Here is an 8,471-nt window from a genome sequence, read left to right as displayed (position 1 = left end):
ATTTTCACACCAGAATGGAAGAATTAAGTAGTCTTGACAGAGATCATATGACTCACAAAGCCTAAAATATTTATTCTCATTTCTTTTACAGAAAATGTGTACTGGCCCTGGTCTAGAATCTTCCTCAGAATGTATAAGTTTTTGACACCAGTGGGATCCTTCTGGCTTTGGAACCTCTGGCAAATTTACAAGATCCAATTTAACATGTACAAGTTCAATAATAGTTCAAAAAAAGAATGGATGGAAGTTGTGGAAAGCCATATTGATGAATCAGAAAACTAGCTACAAAAATTTTCCCCGACTCACAGTCAATTCATCATATATATTCGAAGATTCAAAAAGACATTTTCAAGTGTTTGAGGATTTGGCAAGCAAATACCCATGAGAGAGAGAGAGAGAGAGAGAGAGAGAGAGAGAGACTTGACATATATGTTATTACCAAAAAATTTATCAAAGTAACTAATTAGTTGTAGAACGTAAAGTCAGTGAGAAGCCTGTTTCCTGAAACCCAGAATGTGGACTGCAGCCAAAAATAAATGTATTTATGGACGAGGTACAGCCCCACTCCCTCCCAGCCAGCACAGCCCAGTAACTGCCTCACTGCCACCATGTAGAGATTGAGAGGCTGACTTCAGAGAGCAATGGTTCTCACATACTTTTAGTCTTAGCACACCTTTGTACCTTCAAAAGTTACTAAGGGGACTGAGGTTGTGGCTCAGTAGTAGAGCACTTGCCTCACATGGGTGAGGCACTGGGTTCGATCCTCAGAACCATATAAAAATAAATAAATAAAGATATTGTATCCATCCATAACTAAAAAAAAGTTACCAAGGACCCCAAAGAGCTTTGTTTTATGTGGGTTCTCTATATTGACATTTACCAACTGAAAATTAAAAACAGAAATCAAAGTTATTCATTTCATTAAAAATAACAATAATAACCCCATCATATGATAGCACAAGTAACATCTTTTTTCCCTTTTATTGGCACATTATAATTATACATAAAACAATTGGATTTGTTATAATATATTCATAATGTGCACATAATAAATCAGTATGATTTGATCAATTTCATTTCCCAGTACCTCCCCTTTCTCTCCTGTCCCTCCCCCTGATCTCCTTCTTCCATTCTACTGGTCTCTCTTCTGTTTTGTTTTGTTTTTTTCTTTTTTTAAAATTTGTTCTAATTAGTTATATATTACAATAGAATGCATTTTGACACATTGTACACAAATGGAGCACAACTTCTCATTCCTCTGGCTGTACATGGTGTAGAGTCATACCAGTAGCGTAATTATGCATGTATGTAGGGTAATAATGTCGGTCTCATTCTACCATCCTTCCCATCCCCACAGCCCCAGCTCTCCCATCACTACCCTCTGAACAATCCAAATTCCTCCATTCTTCCCTACCGCCCCCCACTAGGGATCAAAATCTGCTTATCAGAAAAAAACATTCGGCCTTTGATTTGGGGGGATTGGCTTAACAAATAACATTTCTTAATGAAAAATGTTTTGCAAATAATATAGATGATGTGCTCATACTGCCTGGTACATAATATGTGATGGATAAATATTAATTTTGTATTTATTAGTGGCATTGGGTTAAGAATTCTTGCCATCATCTCTAATACATCTCAGGTTGTAGATACACATCTTTTCTGCACTCTTCCATTGCCTGACCTAAGAAAATATTTGTTAATCTTGGAGCTACTCTACCTCATATGTGATCTTTATCAAATGAGCTACAAGACTAAACTATAAAAACTGTTTTGTTTTCCAAGACAAACATCAGGGATGGAGGTGTGGCTCAGTACCTGACATGCACAAGGCCCTGGGTTCAATCCTCAGTACTGATAAAAATAAAATAAAATCCATGATAAGAAATACTATTTTATATTTTTTCCAAGCTCTTCAATACCTAGTTTATTAAAACAGCATCCCAAGCCGGGCACCATGGCTCACACCTCTAATCCCAGCAGCTCAGAAGGCTGAGGCAGGAGGATCTCAAGTTCAAAGCCAGACTCAGCAAAAGTGAGGCATCAAGCAACTCAGTGAGACCCTGTCTCTAAATAAAATACAAAATAGGGCTGGGGATGTGGCCCAGTGGTCCAGTATCCCTGAGTTCAATCCCCAGTACCCCGCCCCCCGCAAAAAAAATCAGCATTATATTCTCATGCTGCTTCTGTGTTTAAACTGTTGTGATACATTACTTAGTTGAAGAAAATACAACTTCACATAGATATGGAAAAAGGATCAGTCTTAAGAGTATTTTTAGAAAATTGTATATATTTTTCTTACAACACCAAAACTCATAGTTTCTTCAAAGTTAGTTTTAATGTAAAATTTAAAGTCATATCAATAAACTTTTAAAAAATTCTTTTTGTACTTGTGTATGGACAGCATGCCTTTATTTTATTTGTTTATTTTTATGTGGTGCTAAGGATAGAACCCAGTGCCTCACACATGCTAGGCAAGTACTCTGCCACTGAGCTACAGCCCCAGTCCCCATATCAATAAACTTTTGATACTCTATTACATTGAAATTATTGGTCTAACTTGCATTTTGAGTAGACTTTTTTACTCCTGCACAATTTGACAGCATAATGCATTGGTGATTTGGAAAATATTGGTTCACCAAGACATTCAGATTTTTCAAGTGTGACAGTTTATCCTAAAACACGTTTAAATTGCATTTTTAAAATGCTGTCACTGAACTCATCAAAATAGTCCTAAAGTGTTGAGAAACTGTCAAGATAATAGTCACAGCTACAAGTTTTTTGCAATTTTCACTTGAAAGTTTTGGATTATGTCATAGGCAACAAATATCACTTTCTCTGAAGTGACAGGGTCGTTGTGATCATTCTACAAGAAAATGTCTGCCAAATATGCATATCTGAATAAATAGCTTGCCAATCTGTCTTTCAAGTAAAAATTATGTTTCCTCAAAAAGGCGACTAGTTCAGCTCACAACTCCAAGAATCATACAAATATTTTTTCCTTGCAGAATATTAAAAAGACTGTACTGAAGAACAAAGATTTGGCAAAATTGGTTACTTCAATGTCTTTATCAGGGACATTCCTAAGTATATTGTATTTCTTTCCTTCCTCTTCCTCTCCCCTCTCTTTCTCCTCCTCCTCCCCTCCTCTTCCTCCTCTCCTCCTCCTCCTCCTCCTCTTCCTTCTCCTCCCTATCCTCCCCCTTCTCCTCCTCCTTCCTTCTCTTTCTCCTTCTTCTCCTCCTTCATATTTTCACCCTGGCTAGATCATGGTAGAAAATGCACTAACCGTTTTGATTCATGCTAAGGTGTCAGCAGTGTTACCACTATTTTTGCACCATCAAGGCAAAGGTCAACACAGTTTAAAAGGCAAATAACCTCTAAGTATTATTAGAAAGATAGTTTTGACATCATAGACCACTGAAAAGGTTTGAGAGACCCTTCAAAGGCCTGTGGACCACACTTCGAGAGCTGCTCATTTGAGAGAGATTTAACAAGAAAGACAAGGAGGATTCTGAGTAAACCATCACAGCTGAGAATGAAAATAGAGCACTTTCTGAAAACAGGGATATTGTTTGCATACCAAGCCGTGAGAGCAAGCTCTTGCCCTCTACTTGGGCACAGCCTGTTGGCAGGTGGGCTGACACCCATCTGCAAGATGATTGGAGGATTCCTCTCTGGGGAAATGACTGTGGACGTTGAGGAGACTGCCAACGAAACTGCCAGTTCTCTGCTCCATCAACCACTAGGAACAACATAAGTTGATATGTTTCACCCAAGCACAAGCAGACTTTCTGTGCCTTATTTCTGAATATGAATGACATCAAAAGACAGCCAGACATAGGAAGAAAAGTGCTGAAATGAAAACAAATTAGCAAGCCTAAAAGGACTGTGGGAAAAGAATACTGCAAGGAGCAAGACAAAAAAATTAATTATTATAAGTAGTAATCTCAAAGAATGAAAAGAATATACTGCACAAGGCCTAGAAACAGTGTATATCATATACACTCTTCTACAAGTTGCTTTTATCACTCAATATTATAATTTGAAGGTTCACCCAGGTTGAGGCATATATTTGTGTGTGCATTCATTTATACTTCTGATTAATGTTCTGTGATATGAATACATCTGAACTTATAATTCTCCTGCCTCTAGATATTAGCAGTTATTTCCACGTATTTGTTTGTATAATGATCCTAAGATCATTATGTGTCTTTTTTTTACATATGGGTACTCACTGATGTTGGGGATATACTGAGGACTGGAATTACTGCATCATATTTTATAAGACATGTTAAGTCACTTTACAAAACTTACAAATTTATTTTTTCATTAGTGGAATTCTAGTCATTCCATATTTCTGTCAACTATTTGCATTGTCAGACTTTTTAATTTTTCCCAATCTAGTGAATGTAAAATAATATCTCATGGGTTTTTTTTTTTGTATTTTCTGATTAGTACAGTTTTTTTTTTTTTTGTATTTTCTGATTAGTACAGTTGAACATCTTTCTGTATTCTTTGCATGTAGGTGACATATAAAAATAAAACAGAGGCTTACACAATGTTCATCTATTAATTTCTCATATAACAGACTGAGTCTAAGCATTTTAGTACCATTATGCAAATCCGAGGTACTGAGGATGAAGACCCCATCTCCTCACCATATGCTTTCCATCTCATGGCCAGTTCCCACCAGAAGGTAAATTTTCTGGAAGGCTGCCCCATAATACAGAAAGTCTCCTGTCACAGAGCTAGTTTATTTTAACACCACCCTCCCCCATTCACATCAACTTGTTTGTAAAAGCAGAAGTGGGTATGGCAGGATGTGGTCCAGAGCAAGGCGAAAGAATACTACGAGAGGCAAGCATTCTAGATTCATGTCCTATTAAAGAATGGCCATGGTGCAATAACGTCATATCACACTGTGATGCATGTGTGGTTGGGAATGGAAAAAAGGAATATTCTAAATAAGCACAATCAGAATACTGTGAAGATCCTCAAAGGAGTTTAGGAGACCTGAACAAAGTTCTGTGACTCTAACATTTCCTAACCAATTGTTCCCAAGCCCATCTCAGCTCAGCCAACCCAGCTGAGACCTCCTCCTTTCAGGAAAGGTCCTTAAGTAAAAGAAAAATGCCTGGGAATTGTAATATGGAAAAGAAAATGGATTTTGAATGCAGACTTGTATTCAAATTGCAGTTCTACCACTTAACTGTACCTCCCTGCACCTCAGTTTCCTCATTAGTTAAACATGAATAACAATGGTATCCACCTCTAGGACTGTTGTTGTAAAGATTAAATAAAACTGGGTGCAGTGGTGCTCACCTATAATCCCATCAGCTAGGAAGACTGAGCAGGAGGATTGCAAGTTCTAGGCCAGCCTCAGCAATTTTATGAGGCCCTGAGCAACTTAGGGAGACCCTGTCTCAAAACGGAAAATAAAAAGGACTGGGGATGTGCTTCAGTGTTTAAGCACCCCTGGTTTCAATCCCTCGTACCAAAAAAAAAAAAAAAAAAAAGATCAAATGAGATATTGAGTAACACCTTCCGAACATAGTGTGGAAAAGCCTGCCATTGGGTTCTAATCCCAGTTCTATTTTTTTCTTAGCCATGTGACCTTGGGCAAGTTATTTGGTTTTTCTGTGACTCAGTTTCCATATTTGTAGCAATAGAGTACAAGTAGTCCCAACCTCAACAAGTTGCTATGAATATATGTACAGCTCTTGGCTGAGTGTCTGGTACATAGTAAGTGCTTAGTAAACAGTATTAGTGCTTAGTGCTAGTATTAGCTTTTTAGAAGTTAAAGCATAAATGGCAGCTTGGAAAAGCATCTGAAATAAGCATCAAATACAAAAAGTTACTATTTATAATATATGAGGAGCTCCGACAAATCTAGTAGAAAAAGATGATCCAAGAAAAAACTGGGTTAACAACATGAAAAAGCATTTCATAAAGTGACCAAAGAAGAAAAATCCCCACCTTTCTAGTAATAAAAGAAATGCAACTTAAAACAAAGAGAGTGTACTATTTGTAGCCCATCAGATTTGAATTTTTTTTCCGCATTAGTGAGAATCCAAGGGTACTCCAATATACTGTTAGTAAGTATATTAAATAGCAAAAATCACCTTTGCAGAACAACATCCTAGTAACTTCCAAAATTTTAAATGCATGCTGTGAGACAAACCAACTATTCATCCCAAGGACCATCTACTTCCCACACTTGCTCATTCCAGAATGAACCATTGATTCTTCTAAATGTCCACTCAGTTTTCAAGAGTCCACTTATGAACTGCACCTCAAATCTCTGATTCCCTTCCAATATCCACCATGGAATTATTCCTCTTATTTAAATTGATAAACAGAGTTTTCTGTTGAGTAGTGGAGCTTTTTCATTTGAAAATCTAAATCAAGTTGGGTGCGGTGATACATGCCTGTAATCCCAGCAACTGAGGAGGCTGAGGTAAGAGGATCACAACTTTAAAGCCAGCCTCAGCAAGTTATTGAAGCCCTAAAGCAACTCAGCGAGACTTTGTCTGTAAATAAAATATAAAAAGGGCTGAGGATGTGGCTCAGTGGTTAAGTCCCCCTGGGTTCAATCCCTGGTACCAAAAAGAAAGGAAGGGAGGAAGGGAGGAAGGAAAGAAGGAAGGAAATTTAAATCAGGGGTTGATGTACTTTTTCTGCAAAGGGAGAGTTAATACGTATTTCAGATTCTCAGAGCCATGAGAGATGTTCTAAACTCTACCATTACAGCACAAATTTACTGTGTTAGTCAGCTTCCGGTTACTATAACAAATACCTTAGGTAAGGGAGGTTTCTGCCCATGATTGGTTCACTCGATTGCTTTGGGCCTGGGGAGAAATAGCACATCACGGTGGGATCACACAGCAGAGCAAAACTGTTCATCTCATGACCAGGAAGCAAGACTAGAATGAGGAAGGGATGAGAGTCCTACAGTCTCCTCCAAATCATGCCCCCAATGACCTGAAGACTTCCTACTAAGTTCTACCACCTCCCAATAGTTCTACCCTGGGACCAAGTCTTCAATACATGGGCCTCTGGGGGACATTTAAGATCCAAATTATAATAGTCACCAAAGAATACATAAATAAATGAGTGTGATTGTCATTCATATGCATATGAAGTGTTATATATGGCATTATAATAAATTCACCATTTATTGTTTTGGGAAACAACTGGCAACCCTTACAGACTGAAACATTATTTGGAGGCATTGAAATAGGATTCCATATAATTTTCATGTGTCACAAGATATTCTTTTTAAACTGTTAAAAAATATTAAAGATATTCTTAGTTTGCACAACATACAAAAACAGGTGTCAAGCTGGATTTGGCCCATGGACTAGCTTTCTGACTCCTAATCTAGTGGATGGAAGTCTTGTTCTTTGCAGATTAGACAAAAAGATGTAGGGTGATCCTTTATTATCAACTCTACACAGCAATAGAAAAATCTTCAACTGAATTTCTAAACAGTATTCTGAAATATGCATATATGGCATGATGATAAATTTTCTTTTTATTGTTTTGGGAAAAACAGCTGGCATCCCTCACAGATGAACCTAATACTAACAACTTGTAAGCTTTCAAACAGTACAGAAATGACTAAAACAAATGAGGAAATGAAAGAGGGTGAATGAATGTTTTTCATTAAACCAGTGATCTTGCATTTCAGCTGGTTTCCTTTCACACATTAGAAGTAGAAGCCAAAATGTCCTAGTCACCTTCTCCCATCTGCACATGCACAGAAGATCATCTGGCAGGATACAAAACTATTGACATGACACCGAAAGTTTCAGGTCATGAGTGGAAAAGTAAGGAGCAGGGCTTTCGCTTGGTACTTAAATCACTTATATATTGTTTGAACTTGTTATAACACATGTGTATCACTGAAAAGATTTTTATATACAAAAACATTTATTTTAGTGATTCACCCAGGCTTGAAAAGAGCATGGTAGGAAATATAAGTTGATCCCACCATTTCAGAGAGCAACCAGACAATAGGTATCAAACACCTTAAAAAACACGAGCCCTTTGACTTAGAATGCTTTCCCCAAGGAAAAATTTATAGCTGTGAAAAAATAGCCATAAGGATGCTCATTGCAGTCTCATTTATAGTAACAAGACATGAGGGGGAAATCTAAATGTGCAAAATAAAAAGTAACTAAAATGAATTATGAAGTATGTGTAGAAAAATAAAAGCCATGCAATAGAAATAAATGGGAGAAAAACATAACATGCATTAGTTAAAGACTTTTTGTTTTGTTTTATTTTGCACCAAACTCCTTTTATTAGACTGAAAACTTCTCGTGTCCTGTAATGATCTAGGTGCTGAGGAATAAACTGTCAAGTGTTTAGTAAGAGCATGTTTAATTAACAGTCCATAAGCATTTCAAGGTAACACATACAGCACTAGGAATTTTAAGATATAGTTTGGTGTTCGATTAATAGGT

The sequence above is a fragment of the Urocitellus parryii genome, chromosome 12, assembly GCF_045843805.1.
Source record: "Urocitellus parryii isolate mUroPar1 chromosome 12, mUroPar1.hap1, whole genome shotgun sequence".
Classification (NCBI taxonomy): domain Eukaryota; kingdom Metazoa; phylum Chordata; class Mammalia; order Rodentia; family Sciuridae; genus Urocitellus; species Urocitellus parryii.
The sequence above is the reverse complement of the archived record's forward strand: the minus strand, read 5'-3'. Positions refer to the sequence as shown.